A 15,706-nucleotide genomic window follows, 5' to 3' on the forward strand; every position below is an offset into this window, starting at 1 on the left:
TATGTGGAGAGAGTTCCTACTTTCTGAACTCCCACACTTTCTGATATTCAATGCTCTCCCTGATCAGGGATAAGAGCAATGAGGCACACCCCTCATCTCCTTTCATCTGCTTCACCTTAGCCTCTCAATGGCAAGGTTAAGAGCAACTTATTACCCTATTCCAGTTGGCCTCAGTGCCTAACCCTCTTGTGTGAGCCTCCTTGTTTGGCTATAGAGTGTGCTGTTTGATATTGATTGATTGATTGATTACTTCATATGCACATGTTTGCTTGTATGCTCTATGCACTTATCATCATTTATTGCTCATCAATACATAATCATCTCATTTGTCTTTGTGACTTATCATTGTTGTTTGCCCATTGAGGACAATTGTAAGTCCATCCATTGGCCATTGCTCCTATGATATGGAAGTGAGTATAAGACCATCACCTTGGCCACTCATCTTATCCTTGCTTGATGCATTTGTTGATTGTATGTGAGGATGCAATTGTAAGTCCCTGCAAGTTGGCATTTGCTTTCCTGTGATCATGTTGCTTTGTTTCTTTGTATGTGAGGATACAACTGTAAGTCCCTGCAAGTTGGCATTTGTATTCCTAGGACCATACTGTGGAGGTTAGAGTAAGCCCAGACAGATTGGCATCTGACATCCATGTTTTGTTTTTCTTTATATGTGAGGATGCAATTGTAAGTCCCTGCAAGTTGGCATTTGCTTTCTTATGATCATATGTTGGATATTGGTATAAGTCCAGACAGATTGGCATCCGGTATCCAAGTTTCTTTTTGTTTTAGGAGATTAGTGTAAGACCATTGAGTGGCCTCTGATATCCCGTTCTGTTTTAGGAGATTGGTATAAGCCCAGTGATTGGCATCCGATATCCGCCTTTGCTTTCTTTCTTGTTTGTTTGTTATTATCCATTGCTCATTCCAAAGGACACACTTGAATCATCTCCTATATGATTTCAAGAAGTGAACCTTCTAAGAAGTTTTACAATCCATCTCCATCCATTCATTCTCATTGTGTCCTAAACCTTTTCACACATTGATTTCAAACTTGACATAGATATTGTGCAAACATCTTCATGTTTTCAAACTAAAAACCTGGACTCAAGTCCTTGACTTTTTTCAAACTCTATTTCATAATACTTCTTTGAATTAATCTTAATCATACTTTGACTCCACTTTCACAATCACAATCAATTAACTTCACTCATTCAATTGTTTTGGCTTTGTCCATTGTTAATCTTTTCATGCATTAGCCATAGGTTTCAATTATCATTGTGGTTGATGTAAATCTTGCCTATCCTTAGTGAGTCGACAGTAAGACTTCCGTACTGAAAACAGGGCTAACCCCTCTAGTACGTCGAAGCTATCCTCGCATGGTGGATGTTGGTTTTGGTCGAGTTTTCTCCCATTGATAATGAAAAGCCTCAGTGCTTGTGTTTAAAATTGAATCCACCAACTTTTGGAAATCTTTTAGCCGAACTACGGCGTTTTGATCCTTACCTTTGATGGAAGGTACGTAGGCAGCGGGTTCATCCGTTCAAACCCAATAAAAATTGTATATTCTTTTCTCATCATCCCAATCATGTTTGCACAATACTTATGTCATAACAAATAACAATTTTATACAACAAGTGTGAAAAGGGCTCCCTAGGAGTACCTAGGACGTAGTGGGTGCCTAACACCTTCCCATTGCGTAATTTACCCCTTACCCAGAATCTCTGATCTTTTTATTAGTTTTCTACGTGTAAAACTTCTTAGGCTGTTGTTCGCTTTTTAGCCAGTCCTTTGGATAAATAAAAGTGCGGTGGCGACTCGAAATTTCAATGTATCTCTTGCTTATGATTTAATCGATAGATCATATAGCGACGAATACACCGCTACAGAAAAGTGGCGACTCTGCTGGGGAGATACAAACGATCCTTGGTGGTATTGCCTACTTTTCACCCTTGTTGTGATATATCATTATCTGTTATATGACATATTTTTGTACGATTTGGGATCACTGTATTGATTGTAATGTGTGAATTGCTTGATATACAATTGCTGTTTGCTTTGGTGATCTGTGAGATGAGTTCTGTACCCGAACTCGAGTGCACTCTAGGATAGGAGAATGGCATAGTCTTGTTGACTGGTGTGGAGTATTCCTTAGCCAGTTGACTTGCGAGACCATTCACTTGGTGGAGGTCATGTTGAACTAATAATGTCACACAAGTTATTTGTGGTTAGGCATTATTCTTTCAATCATGTGCCGCAGAAGCCAAGGACCTTAGTTTACCAAACCCATCTTGGCCTATTTTTTAGGACCGTAGTGCGGAGGTCGTTCAGATGTCAGTTCTGATACGATTGTTACGCGATACTACACTCATAAGAGTTTCTCTTGAGAATATTCTTGGAATACGAGTATTCGTTCCTCCGATGATATTCGAAAGATGGAACGATGATTATGGGAACCTCTGGTAGAACATGTCTGGCAGGTTTAAACCCTAGTACACTCCCTTTGGGTGGTTCTTAACTGAGACTCCATGCTCGTGACTCTCAACAAACCCGTGATTCGTGGTTGAGTCGTTCAAACATTGTTAATATCAATGGATCCCGGATCAGGTGTAAAACCTAAAATCCACCAAAGCGGCTGGTTGATATTAAGGATGTTTGAACCGGTTCATGTACCGTTAATATCAATGGAACTTGGGTGTCGATAAGGTGAAAACCTAAATCCACCAAAATGGATGATTGATATTAGGGATACAATGAGCTTTCCCATGACCTTTGTTTGGTGTGCTTTGCTTGATCCTTGAGTGTGATTGTTGCATTCATGCATTCATGCATTCATCTGCATCCATATCATCAGATAAAAAGAAAATTCTCAAGGAACTCAAAGGAGTTTATTTGCAAAAAATTTCAAAAAAATGAAAAACCGGAAAAAAAAATTCACCTGATATATCTGATGAGATATTCTCATATATGATCAAAACACTTAAATATTTCAAAGTTTGCAAATAAAACCTTCGAGTTTCTTTGAAATAAAAAAAACAAGCATATGCATAAACACTTCATGCATCATTTGCATAAGCAGGTGTTTTGTTCCGGTCTCCCGTCCTGTGGTCGGACCTCGCGATCTTCATTTGCTTTGAGACGCACTTTACCGGTATTATACCAGAGCCAACTCTGCCAGATTGATGGATCATCCCGAGCAAGAGGATTGTGAACTCAGAGAGATATTTGCCAGACCATGTGCTTTTGATGGATTTATTCCTTTTGATGGATTTATTCCTGTTGATGGATTTATTCCTGTTGATGGATTTATTCCTGGTTAACCAATCCCGGGCTGGCATTGGCTACTGTTCTGGGGCATGTAATGAGCAAGGTTTGTTCACAAGTGGAGGATTCATCCATGCTGATCAACCTGAAGAAGAGGAAGTTGCTGCTATCTTGGAAGAGGATGCAGAGGATCTGAACAATTTCATCATTCCTGGTGGTGTCTGCCACAATTGGGTCGCTGTGGATGTTCCTACGGTCATTCGTAAATCAGCGTGATTTGTTCATTTTGTTTAAAACCTTTCTCCCATGCCAAAAGGAGAAGTGATAACATTGTTGGCAGCATTTAATACAATGATGTTTTCATTCAATTAATGCATTGCTTAAACATTTGTTTTTCCATTTGTTTTCACTTTTTGCTTTTGCATGAAATCAGTGATCACAAAAAACCCTGAAAAACAAAAACAGCATTCTTCATCTGCATCAATGATTTGCTTGTTTAAATTCAAAAGCTTTTCATTATCTAGAATCATTATGCAGGGATTTCTAAACCCATTGAACATAATGATCCAACGCCATCTCCCAATCTTGAATTCTTTGTATTCGGAGCAGAGGAAGATGATGTTGAAGGGGATTCCTGACAAGATTACCCGCTTTCTTGAGCACCAAAAGAGCTCATTCAGCTGTATCATGAGAATCAGCAAAACAGTCAAACTGGGGCATTGCAAATGCAATCAAAACAAAAAAAAAAAACAAAAAAAAACAAAAAAAAAAAAAAAAACAACAAAAAAAAAAGAGAAAAGAAAAGAAGAGGGTGAAAAAATAAGAAAAATCAAAAACCAGGAAAAAATTTTCAAAATTTTTCCAAAGGAAAAAAAATTATACCCTCAAGTCCCAAGTTGACTGATGCTGAATGGATTCAGAGTCGTTATGACCAGTTGAATTTGATCGAAGAGAAGCGTTTAACTGCCATGTGTCACGGTCAGCTATATCAGCAGAGAATGAAGAAAGCATTCGACAAGAAGGTCAAGCCTCGTGTGTTCCGAGAAGGTGACCTCGTGCTCAAGAAAGTTTTGTCTTTCGCGCCCGATTCCAGGGACAAGTGGACTCCAAACTACGAGGGTCCATATGTTGTCAAGAGAGCCTTTTCAGGTGGAGCTTTGATGCTTACAACAATGGATGGGGAGGATTTCACTCGTCCTGTGAATTCAGATGCAGTTAAGAGATACTTTGCCTAGAAAAAAAAAAGTATATGCAAATGAAAAAAAAAATGAAAAAAAAACAGAATAGCTCGCTAAGTTGAAAACCCGAAAGGGCGGCTTAGGCAAAAATGAGCGTCTCGGTGGAGAACCCGCAAGGGTAGTCCAGGCAAAAATTAGAGACTTGAAAAAAGGAGAACATTTGCATCCCGCTAGATTGAGTACCTCACTCTGGGGCAATCTAGGCAAAAATTAGGGATCTGGCAAGTAACTGCATCCTGACAAGACTTTCTGTTCATCAGTCGTCATTTCGTCAGAAGATTCTCGATTCGTCGTCAACCAAAGCTTCGGATACATCGAGATTCAAATTGGTAGAGAAAGGATCATTATGTTCAATGTAGCCCTCTTCCAATATATATCACTGATTTCAAATTTGTACAGATCTATGGAGTCTTGCCATTTGCAGGCTACCATTCCATCAAATCAATTTGAGCTTTTTATCCAATTTATTTGCACTCCTATTTGTTTCAATTCAACAAATGTTTTGCATGTTTTAAATTGATAAAATATCATTGTTTTAAACAAATCAAATTTTTCAAAATTTTTGTTTTAAACAAAGTGAACATTCACAAGATTGAAAGGATACTCAAGAATATCTCAGTGCTCTCCCAAGGGTGGCATGATCTCCAACAGGTAAGACATTCGTTCATATTCCTGATTTGGTTGTATCTTCTTTCTTCGGATCTTTGTTGAGGTTGTTCCTCAAACAAAGTTGTTGGTGGGGTTGTTCCCCAGTATAGTCGCAATCAGAGTGTTGTTGAAGATTTCGTTTTCTCCAGCAGCAATCTTCCCCAGCATGGGTGTTTTTCTTGTAGAAGTTTCGGCGGTTGATGGTTTATCATCTTGGTGCCCCGTCACTTTCTCCAGTGGGTCGTATGCCCCAGACTTTATTTGTCTCCTCAGCGCAGTCATGAGTAGAGCTGTTATTGATATCCCCATCGGATTTGCGAACAGAGTTGTTATCACTCTTCCCAGTGCAGTCGCCAGCGGAATTGCCTGTTTCCTCAGCACGATCGCTTTCCTTTTGAAAGACTCGGTAAGTCAGTGGTTTGATACCCGGTACTTTACCTTCTCCCCGGCGAAGTTGTCTGCGGAATTATTGCTATCTCTCCATCAGAGTGTTGTTTCTCCTCAGCAGAGCAGGGTTTATTTTCCTATTCAGTGGTTGATTCGGGTTGATATTCCAGTTATTGCAACCATCTTTTCCTCAGCATAGTCTGCAGAACGTTTGTTGTGGCAGTCTTGCCCGTTGAATACTCCTTCAATCTCCAGTATGGTTGGATGATGGCTCTAGTCTCCAGAGAACGGATTTGATTTCCTGATTGTTTGTGATCCCCAGTAGAGTGGCTTATATTGCAGAATCTACTTGTTGTGATCAGATTGCTATGTGCATTCTCCCCAAGTGGAGTGGTTTGTCGCAGAATCTACTTGTTCGATCTGTCCTCCCTCAGTGGTTTGTTCCCCAAGAGAGTAGCCGACAGTTTTCCCAGTAGAGTTGCTTATGCAGTTAGATTCTATTTGGATGATATCATTCTCCCTCAGTGGGTTTTTCCCCAGTGGAATTATGTGGAGTTGCTTCTACAGCAGTTTGTGCTTGTACAATGCGTCTTTTGTTTCTCAGTTGACACTGGGATCCCCTGCAGATACTTTGGGACTTCTCTTGTTCCCCTACAGATTCGTCTTGGTGGCTGTTTTGCCCGTTGTGACTTTCTGTACCCTGATTGGGTTGTTTCCTGATATCTCCGACCCTCTGCTTCTTCAGCAGTACCTGCAGATCTTTGCTTTACAGCATGTAGATCTCCGCAGATTGGCTCTCCAGCTGGTTTTTCCCCTGGAAGTATAATACCGGACGTTTGGTTCCTGAACCTGTTTGTGTTAGAACTGTCTGTTTTGTCGGCATTCATCAAACATAAATCACGCATGTTCATGCATATTCATAAACATTCAGATATTCATGTTGCATTTCTCACCATATATCTTTTGTTTGTCGTGTCTCCTGCTATGGTGATACAGATCTCTTTACAGATCTCCCCAAGCAGATGTCGGGTGTTTAAAATCTCTCCATATAGAGTCAACCCCATAAGCAGAAAATGTTGTCTTTCCTTCTGCAGTTCCCCACCGAGATATATCCTCGTGGATGACGGTTTCTTCCGTTTCCTCCCAACACATATATTGGGATGGATTTTCCTATTTGAGTTACATCCTCATTAGGACATGTCTCGATTCAGTCTGTCTTTTCGGATTGTTCCCGAATTGGCTATTTGTCAAACGTCTTGTGCTTCCCAGTGGGTTGTTCCCCAGCGGAATGTTTTGGGCCTCTACCTACGAACGGTAGCTATAAGTCCTATTTCTCTCGGCTTTCTTGACAGAATTTGTGGTTATACACCTTTTATTCTCCAGCCAGAGTTTTTGGTTTTCTACCTCATACCGGTAGTTGTAAACCCTATTTTCCTGCTCTTCAGCAGTTTGTGGTTTGTTATAAACCCTATTTTGGTTTCCCGTGCGGATTTGTGATTTGTTCTATCCCCACGCGGAGTTGTTGGTCTTCTACCCCGTATTCGGTAGATGTAAACCCTAATTTTGTGGTTATCTCCACCAATTTTGGCCCTCTGCCTACAAACCAGCAGTCGTAAGTCCTATCTTTGCGGTTTTTCTACCTATAAATCAGTAGTTATAAACCCCGTTTTCTCCACTGGCAGAGTTAACTTTGTTGTTCATCCCAACCGATGACAATTTCCCCCTTGTGGTTATCTTCATCTAGTTCTTGATGTTGATTTTCCTTTGCTTGGATAAGTTGCTCAGATCAGCACTTATATCCCCAGCAAGTCTTTTGTGGATAATCGCCGTATGCTAGCAATTTTATCCCCAACGGGTCCTTTCACCTTGTGTCAGTGATTGTGTTCCCCGGATCCTTGATTTTCATCAATGCATCCTCAGCAGATCGCCTTTCATTTACTCTTTTGTTGGTAATGTCTGTTGTTCCCTTTGATTGGTCATCATTGTATACCTATTCTGGTATCCCGATGCCTTTCTTTTTGGATTTTATCCTATAAACAACCTACAACCCGGTTAAGGATAATCTTCCATGCGAGGTTATTATTCACGTTTTGACGGCTATGAATAATATGTCTCATGCGCGCTTTAGTTGGAATCCTTTGTTGATTTTCCCCAGCTGAGCAAGATTCGTATTCTCTGTAGAATCGAATATCCATCCTTTAACCAGTTTGTGTTTTGGATGATGAGTGTTTTGGAACACACACCAATTCACGTTTTTTTGTCCATCCTTTAAACAAGTCTGCTGTTCTAGCTTTCTTCAGGGTGATGAGTGTTTTGGAACACACACCAATTCACGCTTTTTTGTCCATCCTTTAAACAAGTCTGCTGTTCTAGCTTTCTTCAGGGTGATGAGTGTTTTGGAACACACACCAATTCACGCTTTTTTGTCCATCCTTTAAACAAGTCTGCTGTTCTAGCTTTCTTCAGGGTGATGAGTGTTTTGGAACACACACCAATTCACGCTTTTTTGTCCATCCTTTAAACAAGTCTGTTGTTCTAGCTTTCTTCAGGGTGATGAGTGTTTTGGAACACACACCAATTCACGTTTTTTTGTCCATCCTTTAAACAAGTCTGCTGTTCTAGCTTTCTTCAGGGTGATGAGTGTTTTGGAACACACACCAATTCACGCTTTTTTGTCCATCCTTTAAACAAGTCTGCTGTTCTAGCTTTCTTCAGGGTGATGAGTGTTTTGGAACACACACCAATTCACGCTTTTTTGTCCATCCTTTAAACAAGTCTGCTGTTCTAGCTTTCTTCAGGGTGATGAGTGTTTTGGAACACACACCAATTCACGTTTTTTCGGCCATCCTTTAAACAAGTCTGCTGTTCTAGCTTTCTTCAGGGTGATGAGTGTGTTGGAACACAAACCAATTCACGATTTCGGATTTTATCCTATAAACAACCTACAACCCGGTTCAGGATAACTTTCCATGCGAGTTTATTATCTACGTTCTGACGGTAATGGATATTATATCTCATGCACTCTTTGGGTTTGTGTCCCCAGTTGAGTAAGATTCGTTTTCCCGTTGTGGATTCGAATGCCCATCCTGTAAGTCGATTTGCTTTTTCAAGCCCTCCTTTCGGATGATGAGTGTTTTGGAAGTGAAATCCAATTCACGTTTCGGTAGATCACCTATTATATACCCAGTAACCGGTATCCCTGGTGTTTCTTACCATGCGAGTGTATTATTCACGGTCTGCCGGTAATGAATAATATGTCTCATGCGCTCTTTGGTTGGAATCCTTTGTTGATCTTCCCCAGTTGAGTAAGGTTCGTATTCCTTGTGGAATCGAACATCCATCCTATAAACAAGTTTGCTTTTCTAGCTCTCTTCAGGATGATGAGTGTTTTGGAAGTGAAATCCAATTCACGCTTTGGTCGGTCACCTATTATATACCCAGTAACCGGTATCCTTGGTGTTCCCTCCTTTCTGCTCCCTATTATGACCTTGGTCCCTTGTGGAGTCAGATTTTCCTGAGTTTATGTACCTTTTTCAGGTCTTTCTCAGATGTTTGGTTGATTGATATCTCTCACCCTTATACCGGTCTTAGATATTCATTCTTCCTGAGTTTGTTACCCTTATACCGGTAACATCTTTTTCTTTGGTGCTTCCTCAGTGAAGTTTTCTTTTGCTTCTCCTCAGGAGTCAGCTTGTGTCTCTCCAATGGATTTATTTTCCTTTGGAATTCTTTTCCCCAGTGTGAGTCTTTCACTCCCCAGTGAGGTCTCCAGTCTGTTTTCGTTTCCCTAATCGGAGTCGTGTCTTGTTCACGCTGTGTCAGTTTTGTCTATCCCCCAACTAGAGTCTTGTCAGAGTCTCTGTTCCTGGTGAGTGTATTACTCCGATGGATCGTCTTTTCTTCTGTGTGAATCACATTCCCCACAGAATTTGTGTCTTTTGCATGCATACATTTGCATCATGAGGTCTCTTAGGGACCAAAATTTGTCTCATTACTGTTATTTAAGCCCATTCTACCACGTCAAGATGAAGATTTCTAAACTTCACTTCTCCGGCTAGAATGACCTTAAATAGGGGCATCTGTAAGACCCCAATTTTGGGCCCTAAGATCCCTCATGGCCCATATCATCTCATATCATGGCCTCAAGGATCATTGCATGCCCTAGCTTCCCTCCTAGTGGGTAGGTTGCCTTGTGAGTTGGTTCTTGATCACCAAGCATGTCTTGCATTTGTATATCTTTGCTTTTCATATGTTTACTAACCAAAAAGTACAAAAATATTGTCAGTTTAACCTTGTTGCTTGCAGTTGAAGCAATCATCAGCAATTAGGTCAAAGACAGTCAACAGTCAGTCAAAGCAATGGATGGTGGCCATTCTTGCAGAATGTGGGCACCATGATCAATCATCAAGAGTTCATATGACTTGGGACATCACTTGGAATCAAGTTCTCAAGGAATTAGGGTTTGGAATTCATCAGAAGTGGTTCAATCATGCAAAACCCTAGAAAAGTCAACAGCAAGTCAAACTTGGTCAACTGTGGATTTAATCAGTGATTTGATGGATGGAATTGATTTGAAGGAGCTCATTCATGTCCATACAAGCCTCTTATATCATGCCAAACCTCATCATGAAAGAATTTGAAGCAAAATCAGAAAATTTCCCAAAATAGAAAGTGGACCTGTAATTCAAATTTGCCAAAAATGGAAACTTCTTGATCTTAATCTTACATCATGATACAAGCTTCAAATGAATTTTTGCCCAACATGAAAGTTGAAGATCTTGTTCTCCCATTTTCAAAAAAAGTCCAAGAACTCTCAATTCCCATGTATGGTTGGCAAGATATGATCAATTCATTTTCACAATTTCATGAACTTCAAAGGGCCATATCTCATGAACCATTTGGCCAATTTTGGTGGGGTTTTTTCCTACAAACCACATTTCATCTCCTCTTTCCAAAAATATAAATTTCATATACCAAAATTCTATGGATCAAAATGGCATTTTTGGACTTGTTTCATTTAAATTCAAGTGTGGACCAAAAGTTGACTTTTTGATTTAGCATCTTTTAAACACTTTGGCCAATTGGAAATGTTCAGAAACATCATTTGTGACTTGCCCAAAGGCCCAAATTCGTGAACAGCACCATACCTCCATGTGCACTTGGTGAAAATTAGCAAAATTAGCATTTTGGTTCTTTTGAATTAAACATACTTAGCATACATGGATTAGAGTTAAAACAGACCATATATAACAACTTTTCTGCAAAATAAACCCTAGATAGCAGCCTCTAATACACAGAAACTTTCATTCTCTCTAAATGTGCATTTTCACCAAATTGCATTTCTGACCAAAACTCTCAAAGGACTCGAGCAACTCTTGTTGGTTTCTTCACCTAGCCATCAATTGGAAGCTTTTTGCAACATCAAATCCCAGCTGGAAGTTGATTTTGAACTCTGTTTTCTTCAAAGCCCAACAATGGTGAAATTGGATTTGGACACTCCCAAGCCTTGCTGAGCTCGATTACTCCAAGCATCCATCATTCTGAACCATAAGGAAGATCTGTTTCAAGCTAAGGCACCCAAATAACCACTGCATCTCAGATTTCTTCAAGAATAAGTAAGTTTTCGATTCACTTGTTTCTCAAATCCATGCCATGCTTAGTGTAGATCTATCCATGCTGAGCTTCATGATATGTTTGTTTTTGAAAATGGTCAAGTATTCGAGAAGTTATGCTGCTTTCAAGTTTGATGATGCTTATTTGTTTTGCTCGATTCATGATTGTTAATGTGTTTTAAGGAAAATGAATGATGGATTCTTGATGTGTGTGATATACTGGTTCGAATGCCATGTCTAATTTCCATTTCTGGGCACATTTTGATTTTCACGATTTGAACATGATGAAGTTGGTGAACACACACACGGTCACTGTTCAAAACCCTAGCCATTTTTCCAGAAAACTTGTTTTCACGTGTATTGCCTGGCCTTGTTACTGTTTCATTGGTGATGGCCAATCAGAACATTTCGTTCTGCCTCCCTTAAATGCACCGTTTTGATTAATGAGGGGGGTATTTACCAGAATGCCATTCGGTCAACCTTGTTGACCTAGTAAACCATGTCCATTTTGTTTATTTGTTCCAAATTGATACTCAACTTACAAAAATCACAATTCACTCATCTCAACTCCAAAAATCATGGAATTTTTTGCATCGTGTCCTGTTGAATGTCTACTATTTTATCATGATTTTTATTGATTTTTTGGATGGCTGGATTTTAAATGGTATTAGGGTTCTTAACATGTATGCACATTTGACACCTTTTACCAATTCTTTTGTGAAATGATGATGATGTATCCAATGCCCCTGAAATTTTTTGTGGTTAATCTACACTCATTCATGTTTGTTTTGATGTAGAGTTCTTGAATTTATCATATGTGGTTTGTGAGATATGAATTTTTGAACTAGGGTGTGAAGATTTGTGTCACACTATTGATATGCAATTTCATGATTTTTGTTGATATGCTTCCTGACCTCCAATTGATGTGAAATTTTGCATGAACCTTCTCTTATGTGTCTAGTTGACTTGTGATTTTTCCTGTAATTAATTATGTCATTTCCTAATTGTTTGAGATTTTTCTCCCCTGCCTAGTCAATTGTTGACTTTGTGTGATACATCTTACCATTTCATTTGGGAAATTCTCATACCTCATTGGATGATCATGAAATTTTACATGTGCATACTAGACATCTTGAGCTTTTCATTGGTGTTGATCCCATTCATTTCTCATCTGTTTTCATTTAGTTATGATTTTTTGAAGTTGATACATGTATATTTGACTTCTTTGGGCATGATTGAAATTGTTTTGACTTCCTGATTTTAATTGACCATCTTCCCATGATCCAATTGAGCTGAAATTTTATATGTATGCCATGTTATGGATTGTGATTGACCCTGAATTATTTGATAATTTTTGGAATTGATTATGATTGCTTTTGAGCTAAGTCTTGCTGTTGACTTCATTGAGCATATTCAAATTTGCTTTGACTTCATGATTTTCATTGACTGCCTTCCACTTGTCCAATTGTGATGAAATTTTACATGCTTACCATGCTAAGTGTTAGGATTGATCATGAATTATTTGGTGATTTTTGAAAATGTTTGAGTTGACTTTTGATGCAAGTCTTGCTGTTGACTTCTATGAGCTTTCATTTGCCATGTTTTGACTTCCTTTGTTTATGAAATCATGATGATGAATGATATGCATGTGGGACTAATTGAGTTTGCTTCTTGATTGTTTAAACTTGACTTTGGTTGACTATCCCTTGCTGTTTTGACTTTCTCATTTCATTTTGACCCTAGGCTTGTCCTAGTGGTCCTGTTGCTTATGTTTGAGCTCATTGTTTCAGGTTAAGCACAAATGCTTCAAAGAGAACAATCTAATGTGATTAAGCTTGATTGTTTATCATGAGATAACCTCTTTGTTTTGTAGGTGGCTTGACTCATATGATTTGAGTCTTGTGCTTTGCACATTTGTCTATCTGTTTGACTGTTGACTTCTGTTTCCTTTTGCCTTGACTGTTGAACTGTGTACTGATTTGTTTGACTATTTCAGGTACCCTTAGTTGCTTAAGTTCTTTGAACTTGCTTTGCTTTGCTATTTAGCAATTTGCTTTGAGGTATAATCCCTTTTTCTTCATGTAGTCTGGAGACCCGGCCTGTTATTTGGCCGGGCAAACTGTCTGAAGTCCTCCTTAAGAGGCAATGCTTGTGTGTGTTTATATTTGTCCCAAGCAGGAAAAGTCCTTCAAATAAGGCAATTGGTAGATCAAAGAGATAAGTAGCCTATCTCCCACTATTCTGTGAGTCTTCTCCTTGCTCCCATTACATGGTTGTAGCATTGAGATCAAAACCCAAGATCAATCGAGTCAATAATATGTGGAGAGAGTTCCTACTTTCTGAACTCCCACACTTTCTGATATTCAATGCTCTCCCTGATCAGGGATAAGAGCAATGAGGCACACCCCTCATCTCCTTTCATCTGCTTCACCTTAGCCTCTCAATGGCAAGGTTAAGAGCAACTTTTTACCCTATTCCAGTTGGCCTCAGTGCCTAACCCTCTTGTGTGAGCCTCCTTGTTTGGCTATAGAGTGTGCTGTTTGATATTGATTGATTGATTGATTACTTCATATGCACATGTTTGCTTGTATGCTCTATGCATTTATCATCATTTATTGCTCATCAATACATAATCATCTCATTTGTCTTTGTGACTTATCATTGTTGTTTGCCCATTGAGGACAATTGTAAGTCCATCCATTGGCCATTGCTCCTATGATATGGAAGTGAGTATAAGACCATCACCTTGGCCACTCATCTTATCTTTGCTTGATGCATTTGTTGATTGTATGTGAGGATGCAATTGTAAGTCCCTGCAAGTTGGCATTTGCTTTCCTGTGATCATGTTGCTTTGTTTCTTTGTATGTGAGGATACAACTGTAAGTCCCTGCAAGTTGGCATTTGTATTCCTAGGACCATACTGTGGAGGTTAGAGTAAGCCCAGACAGATTGGCATCTGACATCCATGTTTTGTTTTTCTTTGTATGTGAGGATGCAATTGTAAGTCCCTGCAAGTTGGCATTTGCTTTCCTATGATCATATGTTGGATATTGGTATAAGTCCAGACAGATTGGCATCCGGTATCCAAGTTTCTTTTTGTTTTAGGAGATTAGTGTAAGACCATTGAGTGGCCTCTGATATCCCGTTCTGTTTTAGGAGATTGGTATAAGCCCAGTGATTGGCATCCGATATCCGCCTTTGCTTTCTTTCTTGTTTGTTTGTTATTATCCATTGCTCATTCCAAAGGACACACTTGAATCATCTCCTATATGATTTCAAGAAGTGAACCTTCTAAGAAGTTTTACAATCCATCTCCATCCATTCATTCTCATTGTGTCCTAAACCTTTTCACACATTGATTTCAAACTTGACATAGATATTGTGCAAACATCTTCATGTTTTCAAACTAAAAACCTGGACTCAAGTCCTTGACTTTTTTCAAACTCTATTTCATAATACTTCTTTGAATTAATCTTAATCATACTTTGACTCCACTTTCACAATCACAATCAATTAACTTCACTCATTCAATTGTTTTGGCTTTGTCCATTGTTAATCTTTTCATGCATTAGCCATAGGTTTCAATTATCATTGTGGTTGATGTAAATCTTGCCTATCCTTAGTGAGTCGACAGTAAGACTTCCGTACTGAAAACAGGGCTAACCCCTCTAGTACGTCGAAGCTATCCTCGCATGGTGGATGTTGGTTTTGGTCGAGTTTTCTCCCATTGATAATGAAAAGCCTCAGTGCTTGTGTTTAAAATTGAATCCACCAACTTTTGGAAATCTTTTAGCCGAACTACGGCGTTTTGATCCTTACCTTTGATGGAAGGTACGTAGGCAGCGGGTTCATCCGTTCAAACCCAATAAAAATTGTATATTCTTTTCTCATCATCCCAATCATGTTTGCACAATACTTATGTCATAACAAATAACAATTTTATACAACAAGTGTGAAAAGGGCTCCCTAGGAGTACCTAGGACGTAGTGGGTGCCTAACACCTTCCCATTGCGTAATTTACCCCTTACCCAGAATCTCTGATCTTTTTATTAGTTTTCTACGTGTAAAACTTCTTAGGCTGTTGTTCGCTTTTTAGCCAGTCCTTTGGATAAATAAAAGTGCGGTGGCGACTCGAAATTTCAATGTATCTCTTGCTTATGATTTAATCGATAGATCATATAGCGACGAATACATCGCTACAGTCATGCATGTGGTACCATTCGGAGTAAAACTCCCAACTTAAAATCATTGCCATTTTAGTGGGCATCAAGGCATAAGCCTTCAACTTTCAACTTAAAATTTTGCCAATCCAGGCCAACGTGGTGTGAGCAAAGCTCCATATTTTTGCCAATCCAGGCCAACGTGGTGTGAGCAAAGCTCCATATTTTTGCCAATCCAGGCCAACGTGGTGTGAGCAAAGCTCCGACTTAATGCATATGAAATGTACATGGCATACACGACTTTAAACTTTCGACAACATAATCTTAATAGCAACACAACAAGGTTTTCAACATAATCAACTTATAATCAACTTTGGCTCATCAAGCCTACAACTCAGTA

Source organism: Lathyrus oleraceus, chromosome 6 (genome assembly GCF_024323335.1).
Source record: "Lathyrus oleraceus cultivar Zhongwan6 chromosome 6, CAAS_Psat_ZW6_1.0, whole genome shotgun sequence".
NCBI classification, from domain to species: Eukaryota; Viridiplantae; Streptophyta; class Magnoliopsida; order Fabales; family Fabaceae; genus Lathyrus; species Lathyrus oleraceus.